The sequence below is a fragment of the Bubalus bubalis genome, chromosome 16 (assembly GCF_019923935.1).
Source record: "Bubalus bubalis isolate 160015118507 breed Murrah chromosome 16, NDDB_SH_1, whole genome shotgun sequence".
Lineage (NCBI taxonomy): Eukaryota > Metazoa > Chordata > Mammalia > Artiodactyla > Bovidae > Bubalus > Bubalus bubalis.
Genome location: NC_059172.1, coordinates 11,200,570 through 11,216,680, shown reverse-complemented (window position 1 = coordinate 11,216,680; position 16,111 = coordinate 11,200,570). Strand labels below are relative to the sequence as shown.

Genomic DNA, 16,111 nt, shown 5'->3' with positions numbered 1-16,111 from the left:
CCCTTGTCATCCAAATGCTTCCCAAGAGGGCCCCTGTACACAATGGGCCTAATTAGTCCCCTCATTAACAGTCTCAGCAGAGGCTAAAGACTGAATGGGTCAGAGGCACAAGTGCGAGGAGAGAGGGTCAGAGGGAGAGGGTTGGGAAGCAAGAAATGTGGCCAATGGCCTCTATAAATTGCTTTCTCTGAAAATAGAGAAATCCAATATCCCCCCTCCAAAGTTTTGAGAGTGACACCTGTCACCCAACTTGCTTCTATGTGGGAGGCACTCTCTATGTTCCTGTATATAATTCATAGGTATGTAGAAAAATGTACGGTTGTAAAATAGTCCAGTTAAAAATGTACTGTGAACTATGTGAAGAGGGTGGTGGCTCCCCCAGACACACACACAAAAAAGCAGATTTTTAATACATGCAGACTTGAATAACATAATCTAATTATCAGGTTGAATATTTAAGTCCCCCCAATTAAACTGAAACCTGTTTTGGTGGGCTGCTATGCCTTTTCTGCCAAGCAACCAGGAGAGGAAGGAAGATCCCAGAGCCTTTGCTTATGAATGTACTGTGTCTGCTAAATGTGAATGCCCTGATGCTTTGTGTTTGTATGAATGGGGGTTGCATGTGCTGGTCACAGGCCACGTGAGACACGTGGGGTGGGAATTGTATCTTTAAAAGATGAATTGGGGAAAAAAAAAAACGATAAAGTGTGAATTGCATATATCTTCCCAGGGCGCCCCCTCTTCTCTATTACCCACCACCACGATGAGTCGCAACCGTTTTTATTAAAATTAATTCCTGGCTTTGCAAATATCAATAGATCGATATCTGCACTGTGTTCCACCCTTCACCAGGACCACACTGCTAAAAGCAGAGAGCTGCAACACAAAAGATACCGCAGTCAGCTCAAGCAAGGGGTTATTTTTAGATCAGAAAAAAAAGAGAGGAAAGAAAAAAAAGCAGTTCTGGGTTTTTGCAATCTAATTTGGTCCCTTTTCTTAAGGGGAAAAAAAATCCCATCAATGGCATTTTCCATACAATCTGATTTCTATTTGGCTCCTAGAAAAAGAAGAAGAGATCTGGGGCTGAAAATTCTGGAGTTTTATGGCTGATTCCAGCTAGTAGCCTTTCTTCACCAGGCTCCAACTGAATTAATTTGATACTATTTTTGAAAGTCAGTGTTTCTAAGGGAGACCTAATGACGCACTGACGTCAATGCAGGTCAATAGCACACGCTGCTGGAACTGGGCGTGCTACACCGAGCCAGAGCTGGAGCCTTTTCAAACAGCCCCAACTCTGCAAATATCCCAGCTTTGCAGGGGAAACAAGCCAGGGCTTGGTAGGCGTTGAGACCCCCCACCATTCTTCCCAAACACCCTCAAAATCGATGCATCTTTTCCTGATGCAAAAAAAAAGGTGGGGGGGAAGAAAATCCAAACATATAATCAGACGCACTGCAGTGCAAAAAAAAAAAAAAAAAAAAAGAGAGAGAGAGGAAAAAAAGAAAAAAAAATTTAAAAATCATACCTGTCAAAGGAAACGTATGTAATCCGCACACACACATTTACGCTCAGAATGCAATGCATATCATTAGGGTCTGTCTATATATAGCCCCCGAGTGTGTGTGCATCGGGACTTAGTCCCCAGACGGGGTTTTCAAACGTGGGTGATGAGTTCTTGCTCTGATCAGTTACTCAGGAGGTGCCTGAATGTGTGGGGGTGGGAGCGTGGGAGGGGGGCTGCCTCCTCTCTCTCCGCCGGCTCCCCCTCCTTTCTTCTCTCTCTCTCTCCCCCTCCCTCCTCGCTTACCTCGCCTCTCCTCTCCCTCTATCTCTCCCTCATTTCCTTTCTTTCTCTTCTCCCTCTCTCCTTCAGTCTCCCCCACCCTCTTTCTTACTCTCCCCTCCCTCTCTCCTCTCCTTCTCTCCCCCTCCCTCTCTCTTCTCCCTCTCCCTCCAAGTCTGGCACTGAACGCGAACTGTTTTGCTTTGCTCCGGGAAGAGTGCAGACACAGAACGTGAAATCCCGAGCTTTTTTTTTTTTTTTTTTTTTTTTTGCGTGGTGCATTTAAAACGCTTCCTTATTTATATTACCCTTATTCCCTCACCTCTCCCACCCCCTCACCAGCCTTTCCAAATTTCCCTAGAAATCTCTATAAAGCGTGCGGAGGGGAAAACATTTGCACAAAAAGTGAAGGAGCTCGCCAAGGTAGGTTATACCATGCACTGTCTTGTGTTTGGCTTTTGCAAAGTTTATGATGTCAGTTGGTGGATGTTTGGAGGAGTAGAGCTGTATGACTGGCCATGATTACTGTCTGTTTCATTGAACAATTATGTTCCTACAAATCGACTAGACTTCTTGAGCAGGCTTTCCTGGGGTTGGGTGTGTGTGTGTGTGGTTTTTGCAGAGGCATGCCAGTTGGAAGACAGTTCTGTGGTGTCAAAGTGGGGAAGGGATGCTGTCTCCTCTCCCCCTACCCTGATGTTTTGTGGTGGGGGCGCGGCATGGAGAGGGATTCTGTAGTGGGAGTTTGTCCACTTTGTCATATTTGGGGTTGATTCTCATTCACTAAGTGTCTTCATTCTTGTCATTATTTTGCACATGCAATCTTAGTTCAGAAAAGGCTTCATGAAGTCAGAGCAAAGTGGGGGAGGGTGGGGAGATGGCGAGAGTCAGAGCACGGTGGTGGTGATGGCAGTAGTTACATTTCTTGCATAAAGAATTTACTCTCTCATCCCATTATTTGGAGAAAAGCTGCGTCTTTAGCGGGGGCCGGCAAAATAATTTTTTTTTAAAAATCCTGAATAGCAGGTAAAATGAAATTAAAGAAAGAAAAACACCCCAAACCACCACGTTTCTATTGCAAGAGCAAAAACTGCTACAGCTCACAACCACCTGTAGAGGGAAATCTCTGTGCAGGATTTCTTAGGGCCGGTTGTGTGGAGGAAAACCGCCGGAAAAAAGCGCCTGGCAAACTTTGCAGCCTGAAGCCCGGAGAGGCTGAACTCCGCAGGGCGGAGGGTTAAACCGCGGGGGCGGCGGCGGCGGCGGCGGCGGAGGCTGGCGCGCGGCCAGGGCCTCTCACCGCCTGGGAAGCCGCGGCGCTGGCCTCCCGGCTCTTGGGGGGCTGGTGCTGGGATGGGCCCAGCTTGGAGTGGAGAAGGTAAATAAACGGGGCGCGGGCTTGCAGGGTGTGGGCGGTGGTGCCGCGGGGTGTGTGTTTTGGGGGGCGTCCCGTGAGGTGAGGGGCCGAGCCCTCCAGGGGGTGCCCTGCGGAGATGGGGGGTCAGAGGCCGGTGTGCCCCGCGGAGCCCTGGTTTCCCCGCGGTCGCACAAAGCAAGGTGGTGACCAACAAGTGTTATTCTTGAGAAGATTGATTCTGACAGAGACTTCAAGGGGTTCTCTAATCTGGGTAAATCCACCGGGGCTTCATTGTGTTGTGGCAATGAGAGTCCTTCTTTGTGAGGAGGGAGAGCTTGGGCAGGGGAAGTGGAGGGACAGACAGAGGGGACTTTTTGCACATCAGTCGTTTGACCTTGGGGGGCGGTGAGCAGAGTTCAGGTCCTCCAGAGGGCTGAAAAGGCCAAATGGGATCCCTTCTCCCACCCCCACGTCTTTCATCCTGAGCTTTAAGTTTAATGGGGAAAATTCAACGCCTGGTGTTGGTCAGACCTCGTCAATGGGAATTCCATGTGTCTGAGAGCAGGGTTTTTTTGGTGGTGTTTTTTTTTTTTTTTTTTTTAATCTCTGGAAGCAGGCAGCACTCTGAGCACTAGTACTGTATTTTCCCCTGCAAATGATCTTCTAGGAAAGCTGAATCACCTCCTCTCTGATGAGCAGCCACTTCTGGGAGGTGGAACACAGGTCTCTCCTGAGGGGGGTGGGGGCGGGGAGTCCCCCCACCACAATCTTTAAATATAGACGTCGGGGTGCCATTTGAATGTCTGGTTAAAATGCACTGGGAAATATGGAAACAATAAAAGGCAATGATTCTTTGGTGGGCTGGTAGTGGTCAAGACCACTCAGCGGGGGGTGGGGAAGGTGCTTCTAAAGAAGTGAGTTAGTGACTTTTTCCTCCTGGGGGTGCTGGCAGGCTTACCAGATTCTCATGAGAAGTGAATCTCTTTCAGCAGACAGGATGGGGGACTGGGGAAAGTGCGCTTGGAAATTAGAATCAGCCGTGCCCTTGCCACCTGTTGGCTAGCATAACCCAAAGGCGTAGAGATGAGGTGGGATGTGAGGTGGGATGAGACACAGACTGGGCACTAAGCCTGCTGTGGGGAAGAAGCACCAGGCAGCTAAAGGGAGCGAGTAGATGGCGACCCCGTCCTTCCGGACTCGCTGGTGCCGAGTAAAAAGAGGTCAGCGGGCCTGACATCCGCTCTCCACGTCACTCAAGGGCCTCGTTCATGAGACTGTCTCCTCGCTTTTTGGTCCAGGGGTGGAAGGGAAGAGTCTTTCACAGCCCTGGTTGCTCGTGTCACTCCTTTCAGAAGGAAGTCGAAAATTCTCTGTTCTTGAAGTCAATTGTGGTATAAAGGGAGAGCAGAGTGGTTACAGGAAAAACTGGTCCTGGAAATAGAGCCGTGTGTCCCCCCACCAGCCCCCCAAACCTGCCCCGATAGCTCTCCACTCTCAGCGGTGGTCTCTTGAGGACCAAGGCCCAGAAGGACCACGTTCACCCAAGCCTTAAAGGTGTTGTCAGTCAGGAGTCCTCCTCACCCCAACCCCGCCGCCGAGACCCATGTAAACCCACCTCTCTCAGGTTCTAAGAGGTGCCCAAGCCCACATCACATGCAAACACTTATGTGTGGTGTACGTGTACAATGTGTGTCAAGACCAACCACAACGCACCCAAATGTGCACATGTGTGTGTTTGTGCATGTGCAGAGTTCTCTGCACCCGTGAGCTCACGGACAGCATGGACTCTCTTCACCTCTGTCACTGTGTGAAGACGCCAACGGAGAAATACCACTTCTGGTTTAGGGGTGGATCTGACGTCCCTGAGTATATGTGGTGAACCGGAATTTGCCTGGGGTTTCCTCATATTCATTCAGGAGTGTCAGTTCTCCCTGCGCACGACGTTGGAGACCACTGTTACTACAAACGGATGCCACCTGCTTAGGAGAAGAATCAAGTCCAAGTTTTCCGTTCATTGCCTTGAATTAGCCCTGGTGCCTTGCCTCTGTTTCTCATAAGAAAAATAAGGGTAGGAGCAGGGCCAGCGACAGAACTCAAGGGGCCCAGTAAAAAAATGTAGGGCCCCTCGTTCAAATACGCAGGAAAAAAGTGTTATTAAAGGTACTAAAATATAAAGCTTTTTTCCTTAAGTCTCTCTCTTGTCATGTTTTTTATTTGCTAGTTTCATGTTGTGCTAAATAAAAATAAAATTTTCATTAGCATGAATTTTACCATCCATCTTTATACTGTGCAATGCTAGTTTTAAATGAAAATATAGGAGCATTTAATTCATTTGCAGAATCACTGAAATCACACAACTTGTATCTCATAGGTCATACCTGCGTATGTGTTTACTTCTTACCAGCACACTGGACACGTTGAACAAAACCAACTCAACTGCTTTCATCTGACTTCTAATATGTGAATGTTCTACCAGCATCTCTGAGTTCAGCTTAATGATGAGGAAGGAAGGACTGGAAGGAGAAGCAACTGTGGACTGCTCTAGTCTCCGCTTTCCTTCCATGCCATCCTTTTCAGCATAGGTGGTTGGCAAATAGAGGGAAGGAACAAGAGTAAGAAATGATAAAGTAGGGGTCCTTGGTCATTAGTGTTTCATAGACCCCCACTGCCTTATTTCTACATTCAAGCAAGTTCTGGTTCCAACAGCAGGACCTCTGGATGTTGTCCATGCCCCCCCCCTTCCTCATACACTCACCTTTGACTTACTTTGCATCTCACTGGGCTCTCACTGGAATTCTGTGCTCTTGGGGGAACTGCCAACCTCATGGGGGCAGCGAGGAATGGAGAACACATATATGGTGCGTGTCTTCCTACTCATGCATTCTCCTGCTGAGCACAGGGCCATGTGTGTCTACCCAAGTTGCACACCCGTGAAGCCAGCCTAGGCAAGAAGTCACCCAGATCCTAGACTGGGAGCACTGTTGCTCATTTTCCCTCCTCAAGCAAATAATCCATCTGCAGCAAAAACAGCAACAACAACAACAAAACTTCACTAGCCTCCATCTTTCCTCCATTGGGGTTTCCTCCTTCTCTAACCAAGTCTCACTCTGTGAAAAGCCCACCACTTGCTGGTGAGGGTGTCACAGCTTCGAAGACAGAATCCATCTGTTGATATCTCCCTAATTTTGCTGAAGCCTTGGGTTAGAGCCCAGGCCTTAGAAATGAAGCATCTATCCAAGTCCCACCCACCACTTTTGAGCTGGGCACCATCAAGCAGATCTTCTGCCTGATATGTACTTAGGTTTCACCATCTACAATCAAATGAAAAAATACTTAGCTTTGCTTCATGAGACATTTTGCTATTATTTACTACTTGATCAGTTATTGTTTACCTCACCACTGCTCCAAAGTCTCCTCAGGGATCTCGCGGGCTAGTGTGACAGGTTCTCAGCAATGACTTTGGTAATACATTCAATTGATGTTGACGTGGGAGAATTAGAGTTCAAGGCTCAAAGGGTCAAGAGGAAGACAGACTAAATTCCTGATGGACTCTAGAAGCAAGGGAATTTTTCCTTCCTTCCATCATCAACTGCCTCCCTGCTTCTTTACCTTGAAGGAGCAAAGCTAGGGGGCACCTCAGAAATGTGGGGTGGACTAGAATGGAAATAGGATAGCATTAGAAATTCATCCAGCAAAGAGAACGAAGACGCTACTGACCCTCCATCATTGGATCGGGGACTTTGAGACTTGAGTTTTTCAACCTTAATCTAGTTTTTCTTTTTTTTCCCTGGTCCTTCAGGTGACAACAGCACCCTTTTGCGAAATATTTAGCTTGGACTTAGCTACTGAGAATACCTAGAAAGAAGAAGAAAAGGAATTCCTCTGGTTTATTCTTTTATATAACCTTGACTAGGAGGCTGCTGCAGCTGCAGCCCAACTTAGTGACCTGGAAGGCCAGTCAATGAGGAACTGTTTGGTGTTTGTGAAAGAGCCTGGCACAGTGCTTAACCTGTGGTGGGTGCATAACAAATGCGAGCTGACTCTGAGTGCATCTGATGATTGTGACAGTATGTTATAGTGAAAGAGCCATGGATTTGGCATCAAACCGCACAGATTCGAGTGCATGGATGATCTTGAACAAATTATTTAGCTTCTTTGTGACCTGCTTACTTCACCTAAAAAGTGGGACTGTGTGCGTGCTCAGTCGCGTCCAGCTGTCTGCACAGCTGTGGAGCCCACCAGGCTCCTCTGTCCATGGAATTTTCCAGGCAAGAATACTGGAGTGGGTTGCCATTTCCTTTTCCAGGGGATCTTCCTGACCCAGGGATAGAATCTGCTTCTCCTCCATTCAGCAGGTGAATTCTTTACCATTTCACCACCTGGGAAGCCCCCCAAAGTGGGAGTGTTCACATTATAGTGTCTAATGTATGGAGAATGAAAGGAGAAGTAGCTTATCTAAACACACTCTCTTCTACATACATGATACATGAATCTACACATATTGTGCACAGAAGAAGATGTTAACTTTTTTTTTTAAACTGTGCCTTCCTCTCTGTCTCACCTCACTCAACTGTAGAGGTAGACATAGACATAGCTAGACTCTCACAGTGTCCTGAGTATAACAGCAAATAGTTCAGGGTTTGCAGCCAAACAGACCTGGGTTCAAACATATCTTGGCACTTGTATTTCATTGATTATATGACTTTTCATAAGTTATTTAAACTTTCCAAGTTTTGGTTTCTTGACACTTTAGTTCAGTCATTCATTCGTATCTGACTCTTTGTGACCCCATGGACTGCACAGCACGTCAGGCCTCCCTGTCCATCACCAACTCCTGGAGCTCACTCAAACTCATGTCCGTTGATTCAGTGATGCCATCCAACCATCTCATCCTTTGTCATCCCCTTCTCCTCCTGCCTTCAGTCTTTCCCAGCATCAGGGTCTTTTCCTATGAGTCAGTTCTTTGCATCAGGTGGCCAAAGTATTGGAGTTTCAGCTTCAGCATCAGTCCTTCCAATGAATATTCGGGACCAATTTCCTTTAGGATGGACTGATTGGATCTCCTTGCAGTCCAAGGGACCCTCAAGAGTCTTCTCCAACTCCACAGTTCAAAAGCATCAATTCTTCGGTGCTCAGCTTTCTTTATAGTCCAACTCTCACATCCTCACATCCATACATGACTACTGGAAAAACCATAGCCTTGACTAGATGGACCTTTGTTGGCAAAGTAATGTCTCTGCTTTTTAATACGCTGTCTAGGTTGGTCACGGCTTTTCTTCCAAGGAGCAAGCGTCTTTTAATTTCATGGCTGCAGTCACCATCTGCAGTGATTTTGGAGCCCAAGAAAATAAAGTCTCTGTTTCCATTGTTTCCCCATCTATTTGCCATGAAGTGATGGGACCGAATGAGAGTAATAATAGTATTCACCACAAAGAGTTATTATAATTTATTGAGTTATTTGCAAAGGTTTTGGCACATGGCAAAAGATCTATTACTGTTATTGTTATCTTTATTAGTATACCTATGGCCACTGACGGGCCCACGGAAGCATCAGAAAAGTGACTTGGGAAGCATCTTCTCATGGCCCAGTGTGGGATGGCATCTCCACCATATGACTTTCTTTCCTGGGTAGATTCTTCCTGTTCTGAAGCTAGTGTAGTTGTTCTTAGACCTTTTCACATACATACTCAGGTACTCCTCTTGAGAGATGCTGGGTAAAATCTACCTTCCCTCTTCTTCCCCTACTGAAAGTCAAAGGAACTATTCTCATTGACCCTGCCAAGCAAGGGACAGGCCTGGGATCTTCCCTGGACCTTTTCCTTCAGTTCAAAGCCCATAAACCCTTTTCTCCCAGCTCCCAGTCCTAAAAGTGGAGGTGTCCAGGTAAGGACAAAGGGTCCCTGTCAATACTTAGCACAAGTCTGGACCTCACGAGTCTGTGTATAAGAAGATCATCTGCATTTGACTCACTGGAGCTGAGGGGCAAGACTCAAGTCTCCTCCTTTCCACTGGGCCAGATGTTCAGAGTTCTCCTTGGACATCGTGAGAGTCCCTCAGTGATTCCTTGGGGGCAAGGATGACCATCTACTCCTCATCCAGGTCTTGATTTTCAATGACCTCATTCTCTAATAGAGAACAGAAGAAAGTTATAACTTACCCAGTCCCCATGGCCTCATCAACATCATGGAGGGTCTGGTAGGCCATATATTTTGTTGTTTAGTTGCTCAGTTATGTCTGATTCTTTGGGATCCCATGGAGTGCAGCACTCCAGGCTTCCCCATCCTTCACTATCACCTGGAGTTTGCTCAAATTCATGTCCATTGAGTTGGTGATGCCATCCCACCATCTCATCCTCTGCTGTCCCCTTCTCCTCCTGCCTTCAATCTTTCCCAGCATCAAGGTCTTTTCCAATGAGTCGGCTCTTCACATCAGATGGCCAAAGTATTGAAGCTTCAGCATCAGTCCTTCCAATGAATACTCAGGGTTGATTTCCTTTAAGATTGATTGGTTATATCTCCTTGCTGTCCAAGGGACTCTTCAAGAGTCTTCTCCAACACCACAGCTCAAAAGCATCAATTCTTCAGCACTCAGCCTTCTTTATGGTCCAACTCTCACATCCATACATGACTACTGGAAAAACCATATTCTAGGCTCAGCAGATTCAGAGATCTGGATCCTGCTTGCCACCACGGCACTCACAGTTCAAAAGGTGAAAGAGGCCTTTAGCAGCCCACATTCTCCTCTCAGTAAGACTTATGCCCACCCTGAGTTCTTATGAACTTATATAGCCCTTGCCTGACCAACAAGCCACCATAGGCTTCCTTTCCCTGTTGCAGACTTCTATGTCTTGTGTCCCACTATATCAGGAACACTTTCATCGATGAGTTTATATGAGCATGTCAGTGGGTGTGGATGGATCAGCTGAAAAGAAAAAAGCGCATCTGTTAAGATCCAGGTTTTAGTTCCAGGACTTGGTAATGCTTGGGGACAAGGCCAGGTTTTTATGGGCAGTTCATACTCTTGGAAGCCCACAGGCTGATTATGTTTGAGTTGTCAGGTCCGAGAATTATAGGCCTTATCCAGACCACCATATCTTTGGTATTAGGAACAACCAAGTCTGAGAAGGGAGTGGCTTTGCAGGGAGTGACTTCACCTACCCTCACTCTGGGGCAGGAGTTAGGATCCCAATTCACTATGAGGGTGATTTGCTTCTACTTAGTTTTCTGTTTTGAATTCACTTAGATTTAAGAAACAAAAATGGTTCAGGGAGGTGAGGTAAGAGAAAAGGAAAGAGCAAATTAGCCACTATCCCTCCCTGAAAACATTTCTTTGACCACTTCCACCAAGGCAAGAGAAGTTCTCCTGCTCTATGTTAGCCTACGGATGTCTGAGCTCTCAGACTTTTATAAGCTAACCACCCCCACCACCTGTGTTTCTGGTGATCTGGATATTTGGGGACAGAAATCAATGAGTTCATTCCCTAACTTGGCCTGTGAAGTGAAGTCGCTCAGTCGTGTCCAACTCTTTGCAACCCCATGAACTGTAGCCCACCAGGCTCCTCCGTCCATGGGATTTTCCAGGCAAGAATACTGGAGTGGGGTGCCATTTCCTTCTCCAGGGGATCTTCCAGACCCAGGGATCGAACCCGGGTCTCCCACATTGTAGACAGAGGCTAATACCATCTGAGCCACCAGGGAAGTCAACCTGACCTGTGAGCTGGCATAAACTGACTCTCCCTCCAGGCTCTAGTTCGTGACACAAATTAGAAAAACATCTCCGTTTCTTTTCTAGAATGTGGGGTCTTGAGTACTAGTAGCCTCCCTCAGCAGTAAGCACTGTATTCTCTTATCTGACCCCCCAGCCTTCAGACACCCCATGATCAGACAGCCTGACTAAACCAGGAGGCAGTTGGGTTCCCATCCAGGCTCTGCTGCCCTAACCTCGTGGACTTCGTGATTCACTTAGCCTCTTTTGACCTCATCTCTAAAACGAAGGGTCAGAGTCCGCGCACCCTGTAATTTATGCAATCTCATGACTGTTGCTCAGAGAAAGTTAAATAATTCTTGCCCTTTAGGAGTCACTCCAGTATTCTTGCCTGGAGAGTCCCATGGACAGAGGAGCTTGGCAGGCTACGGTTCATGGGGTTGCAAAGAATTGGCCACGACTGAAGCAACTTAGCATAGCACAGGAGTTCCTAAGGTGTGTTAAAGCTACTGTTATCACAGTCTTCTTCTATGGTGCTGGGTCGAGTGGTCAGGGGGTCCCCAGGCCTCAGACAACAGGTTTCTATGGGCCCATTAGTCCCTGTGATATCTGGTCTTCCGCACTCTGTCCACAGCAAATGCAACACCAGACTGAATATGGATCCCTTTGCATTTGAGACCTATACATGCCCAGACCCTCCCCCACTGACCCTACTGGAGATCCTTCCATGAGAAGGAGAAAATCTAGCACGGGGCTCAGAGCATAAGCCAGACAGCCTAGATGAGAACCCCACCTACTTAAATAGCCCTGAGACCTTGGACAAGTTCAGTCACCTCCCTCTTTTCTCATCTGTAAGATAGGAATAATACTGGTACCTGCCTCCTAGGGTTACTATGAGTAAATTGAGCTATGTGAAGTGCTTTAGGACACTGCCTGGTGTATATAGTGGTTTCCCTGTTGGCTCAGATGGTAAAGCATCTGCCTGCAATGCAGGAGACCTGGGTTCGATCCCTGAGTCGGGAAGATCCCCTGGAGAAGGCAATGGCACCCCACTCCAGTACTCTTGCCTGGATAATCCCATGGACAGAGGAGCCTGGTAGGTTACAGTCCCAGGGGTCACAAAGGATCGGACATGACTGAGTGACTTCACTGGTGTATAACAGGTGCTTGGTTAATTCTTACTGGTATTATTAGTGTTTCCCCCATTCTTAAGGCATCTGTGTCCCTAATACCCCATCCCTTTAGGTCCCTTGGAAGACTTCCAGGCATTGAAGGCAATTTCAGGGAAAACATAAATATTCTGTAAACAATTTGGCTCTGGAAGGCTCCGAGCAGGATGCAGATGAAGCAAGTTGCAGCCCGATGAAGGCTGGCTCCTGCTGAGGAGCTGGTGCCTCTTGTTTAAGTGAACTGGGCCCCAAATCCCTAATCAGAATGAACTTGTCCTGTGCATGAGCCCCAGATATAATCAAAACATTAGTAATTCTCCTGTTATTTATAATCCAGACAAAAGTTTTCTTTTGATTTGTAACTGAACATATTTCAAACCAGTTGGAACAAATTTGCTTATACTGGTGGCCCAGAACAGCAAGTTATTCCATGAGTCAAAACGTTAGAGACGAGAACATGAGAAGACAAGGTAGGAGGGACCTGAGACAGACCTGAGCCTCCTTCCTGCCAGTGGTTCTCGGGCTCTTCAAGACAGTATCATTTTTTTTTTTTCTCTTATCATCAGAAACCCACCTTCTCACTGGACGGCTTCCCTCTGTTGACTTCAGGAGAGGAGGGTAGTAGTAACAGTCAAGCTCGTGGGGTAATTGAAAGCAGGGCCTTTGTCATCTCGGATTGAAGAGAAGTGCCTCCTATGATGTTAGCTATACAGCCTCTGTTTTCCCTACCTGGTCCAAACCTCTGTGTCAAAAGAGCCAACACTGACCCTTAACCAGAGTTGGGCAAACAGAGCCCAGCAAAGTTACAACTCAGGGTAGATGGAGTCATGGCTTGAGAGCTGCTGATATAATCCATTACCTACTTCTACCCCCACTATAGATTATTCTTAATGGCAGGTCCCAAACAGTCTTTTCTTTTCTGGCATAAGGCTTAAATAATTCTACTCTTGAACTAGGTCTCCAGCTGTCAGTCTTCCAGCTCATCCCCAGTTCTAAAAATCGAATGAAATTTCCAAAGATGTAATGAGTCCCATTTGTTCTTTGCAGCTTGGTCAGGTGTTAGATGGATTATCTTAGAGAGAGAAGAGGAAGGCAAGAGCTTCATCCTGGTGTAATTGTTTCCTCCCAAGACAGGGCACACTTACCCATGGAAATGAGGCAATGCAATGAAAAGGAACATCAGATGCTTCCATGGGGCCTGAGGGGAATTTGACAAGGTGTGTACCACGGCCCAGGCTGCACTTACCCTTGGGAAAGTCCCTGATGCTGAAGGGAACTGTTGTCTGTTCTAGAGAACCCAGCTAGGGCTCAAAGAGGGGGTCACTCTGTATTTCAGAATATAGCTAATACACTGAAACAGCTCTTTGGCTCAGGGCAGGTGATTTTGCCTCTCCAAGCCCCAGCTTTACAACTTCAAAATGGACACTGTAAAGGTACTGTTTCACTAAGACGCTGTTAAGGATTGAATGGGATAATGTAGGCATACCTCTTAGCACAGCACCTGAGGCTTGTCAATATTCAGTAAATATCAGCTGTTGTTATTCTTGATAGTGAACCAGCAGGAGGAAGGAGAGGAGCACTCAGATGCTCTTAAGCTTCCTGAATGGCAAGTCTTCATCTTATTCTGGGTTCCTCCTGAGCTCTGCATCATTCTGTAAGTAGGTGATGCACAGAGCCCCTTGGGTACCCTTTAACAAAGGAGGCCACTGCTGATCAAAACCACACTGAGCAAATGTTAATTGCAAGAAAGACTGGCAAGATCTCCCGCCATCTCTTGGGACTCCTACTATTACATTGATTAACTATGAGCCAGAAAATAAGTGTGGGGAATAAAGAAGTTTTGTCCCTTGATAGTGGGCCTCCTGGTTGACCTGAGGGGTCTGAGCAGAGAAGGAACTGTGGAAAATCTTGTCTCAGAGGCTCAGCAGAGTTCATCTTGCACCTCTTGGCAGCATTTTAGGTCTTTTATCTGAGAAGGTGTTCATCCCCATCACTGAGTTCTCAGGTGCCTGCATTTAAAGGCTCTTCGGCATAGGCAAGGACTGTTTCCTTCAGCCTGCTGCTTCAGAGCATCCAGGTTCCATGGTTGCCTTATAACAGGTTTGTAATGAGGACTTTTGGGGCTTCCCAGGTGGCCCAGTGGTAGAGAATTGGCCTGCAGATGCTGGAGACACAGATTCTGTCCCTGAGTTGGGAAGATCCCATGGAGGAGGTAATGGTGCCCTGCTCCAGTATCTTTGCCTAAGGAATCCCATGGACAGAGAAGCATGGTGGGCTACACAGCCCATGAGGTTGCAGAGTCAGACATGACTTAGGGCATGAGCAATAAGGTCTTTTAGGGACTATGATCTTTTAGATTTGATAGACAAAATGCCTGAAGAACTATGGATGGAGGGTCATAACACTGTACAGGAGGCAGTGATCAAAATCATCCCCAAGAAAAAGAAATGAAAAAAGGCAAAATGGTTGCCTGATGAGGCCTTACAAATAGCTGAGAAAAGAAGACAAACAAAAGGTAAAGGAGAAAGGGAAAGATACATCCATCTGAATTCATAGTTGCAAAGAATAGCAAGGAGAGTTTAAGAAAGGCTTCCTAATCGAACAATGAAAAGAAATACAGGAAAACAATAGAATGAGAAAGACTGGAGATCTCTTCAAGAAAATTAGAGATACCAAGGGAACATTTCATGCAAAGGTGGGCACATTGAAGAACAGAAACAGTATGGACCCAACAGAAGCAGAAGATATTAAGAAGACGTGGCAAGAATAAGCAGAAGAACCGTACAAAAAGGATCTTCATGACCCAGATAACCACGATGCTGTGATCACTCACCTAGATCCAGACATCCTAGAGTGCGAAGTCAAGTGGGCCTTAGGAAGCATCACTATGAACAAAGCTAGTGGAGGTGAAGGAATTCCAGTTGAGCTATTTCAAATCCTAAAAGATGATTTAGCACTTAGCTGTGAAAGTGCTGCACTCAATATGCCAGCAAATTTGGAAAACTCAGCAGCAGCCACAGGACTGGTAAAGATCAGTTTTCACTCCAATCCCAAAGAAGGGCAATGGCATAGAATGTTCAAACTATCGCACAGTTGCACTCATCTCACATGCTAGCAAAGTAATGCTCAAAATTCTCCAAGGTAGGCTTCAATAGTACGTAAACCGAGAACTTCCAGATGTTCAAGCTTGATTTAGAAAAGGCAGAGGAACCAGAGATCAAATTGCCAACATCCATTGGATTATAGAAAAACCAAAAGAATTCCAGAGAAACATCTACTCCTGCTTCATTAACTATGATGAAACTTTTGACGGTGTGGATCACAACAAACTGTGGAAAATTCTTCAAGAGATGGGAATACCAGACCACCTGACTTGCCTCCTGAGAAATCTGTATGCAGGTCAAGAAGCAACAGAACCAGACATGGAACAACGGACTGGTTCCAAATTGGGAAAGGAGTATGCTAAGGCTGTATATTGTCACCCTGCTTATTTAACTTATATTATATCATGCAAAATGCTGGGCTGGAAGAAGCACAAGCTGGAATCAAGATTGCCGGGAGAAATATTAATAACCTCAGATATGCAAATGACACCACCCTTATGGCAGAAAGCAAAGAGGAACTGAAGAGCCTCCTGATGAAAGTGAAAGAGGAGAGTGAAAAAGCTGGCTTAAAATTCAACATTCAAAAAAGGCATCAGGTCCCATCACTTCATGGCAAATAGATGGGGAAACAATGAAATCAGTGAGAGACTTTATTTTCTTGGGCTCCAAAATCACTACAGATGGTGACTGCAGCCATGAAATTAAGACACTTGCTCCTTGGAAGAAAAGCTATGACAAACCTAGACAGCATATTAAAAACCAGAGACATTACTTTGCTGACAAAGGCCTGCATAGTCAAAGCTGTGGTTTTTCCCGTAGTTATGAATGGATATGAGAGTTGAACCATAAAGAAGGCTGAGCACTGAAGAACTGATGCTTTTAAACTGTGGTTTTGGAGAAAACTCTTGAGAGTCCCTTGGATTGCAAGGAGATCAAACCAGTCAATCCTAAAGGAAATCAGTCCTGAATATTCATCGGAAGGACTGATGATGAA

The 16,111-nt window shown here is 46.3% G+C and overlaps 1 long non-coding RNA gene across 2 annotated transcripts; it reads right to left on the bottom strand.

Annotated features, from left to right (window-relative positions):
• Positions 1–4,028: 4,028 nt before the first annotated feature.
• On the bottom strand, positions 4,029–14,440 carry LOC123329710. 2 transcript variants are annotated; one of them, XR_006640070.1, is made up of 4 exons: positions 13,260–14,440; positions 5,896–6,155; positions 4,936–5,071; positions 4,029–4,515 (listed from the first exon to the last, which is right to left on the bottom strand). It is a non-coding gene; the product is annotated as an uncharacterized LOC123329710 (long non-coding RNA). The 2 variants fall into 2 exon arrangements; XR_006545241.2 differs by lacking the exon at positions 13,260–14,440 and adding an exon at positions 12,588–13,247.
• Positions 14,441–16,111: the final 1,671 nt, after the last annotated feature.